This window comes from Saccostrea echinata, unplaced genomic scaffold (assembly GCF_033153115.1).
Source record: "Saccostrea echinata isolate AGI-Se365-2 ecotype Australia unplaced genomic scaffold, CSIRO_AGI_Sech_v1 ptg000009l, whole genome shotgun sequence".
In the NCBI taxonomy this organism is placed as follows: Eukaryota; Metazoa; Mollusca; class Bivalvia; order Ostreida; family Ostreidae; genus Saccostrea; species Saccostrea echinata.
In genome coordinates, this window is record NW_026889758.1 from 45850261 (window position 1) to 45852046 (window position 1786).

The window sequence follows — 1786 nt, forward strand, 5'->3', positions numbered from 1 at the left end:
AAAGGGCTTTGCTTAAGGTCTACATTTAAAATAAATGCAAAGTCCAACAGAAATATTTCGGAATGTTTGAGCTGGTAGCAGAAGGAATTTAGATGATGAATTTTGATTGGTGAACATTCAATTCTCCTCGCGAATCAAAAGTGATTTAACATAGCAATAGTTAAGCAACCGTACATAATATAATTCGTACAAAAAAAATCGTGTTTATACTATGCAATGTACTTTTTCAAACTTTATTTATATGACAAAGCATACATGTATAACTAAATTAATCAAGATTTGAAGCAGGTCTCTGCAAAAATTGAAGAGAACCCCCCCTCCCCCAAATTTTAATTCACTCTCGCTTATCAGCAAACTTTATTTATGTGACAAAGCACACATGTATAATAAGTAAAGTAATCAATACTGAATGAAAGCAATGCCCAAACCACATGAATGCCAGATGCAGAGTTTTTTTGTTTTTTGGGGGTTTTTTTGTTTTGTTTTTTGTTTGTTTGTTTGTTTTGTTTTTTTGTTTTTTTTTTTGGTTTTTTTTTTGTTTGTTTTTTTTTTTTTTTTTTGCATACAGTAGACATGAACCTCTTATTGGTAAAGAAAAACTAAATGTAGAATATGACAATCACGTACCCTCTCCCCTTCTAGTTTCTTTGATTGTATTGAAAAGATTGTCAGTCTGTTGAAAACATAAACAATCTGCCCCCCCCCCCCTTGATTGAACCCGGGGCCTCTGGCTTGCCAGTCCAGTGCTCTACCAATTGAGCTAAAGGGTTAACCCACTAGCCCAAGCTGGAAGGAAGCCATATATCTGACACTACCACATTGTCCCCCTCCAGAGAATGAGATGTCCTCATCTCTTTTGGAGTACCGACGCCAGTGAGACGAAGTTCTGGGGGCAATCACTTTCACCCGCCAGAGAACACCCGGGTCCCTACATGGGCGCCAAATGTAACAGAAACATTTTTGTGCCTCTGCTAGGGACTGAACCCGGGGCCTCTGGCTTGCCAGTCCAGTGCTCTACCAAGTGAGCTAAACGGTTAACCCACTAGCCCAAGCGAGTAGGAAGCCAATTATCTGACACTACCACATTAGATTTTAGCAGGACGTTTAACGACTACAGCCCTCATAGTAAGGTTTCACTTTTTTGGTCAAACATGTAATATAAGAAACTCAAGAAATTATAGTGGTGAAAGTTTGAATTCCCAATGGAACTTAACCTGCAATCAAAATATTTATAGTGTCGAGTTGTAAATCTTGAATTTAACAAGTGGCAGTAAATACCAAATTTACGGTTGTCATGTTGAAAATTGTATATTTACTGCTACCCAGTAAATTTGAAAAAAAAAAACAAAATATGACAGCAGCTGTGCATCTTGTCAGACCAAATCAATGAAGAATCTAATAGAGTTCTTTCTTAAAACAACTTATTGCATGTAGATGATACACTATATATTTTTATATGATATACTGTATATTTGAAAACTGAAAAACAAACAAACAAATAAAAGTGACATGGAAAACCCTACCTATGAAACACCACACTGTCTTAAGGGTACAAAATATGCGTCATAGTGTCTAGCTGCAGATCTGTAGCTCGCTGGTCTATAAAATTGAGATGGACGACCAGAGAGCTACAGTGCCACCCATTGAAAAAAGTGTATATCTATTGCGTAAAAAAGTGTGCTGTTTTCTCGATTTATTTCTCCGTATATTTCATCCAATTGGAATTTTTATGTTTATTTGTAGATTTATAGCATTGTTTTAGTCCGATGTCTGAAAGACGCTGTGA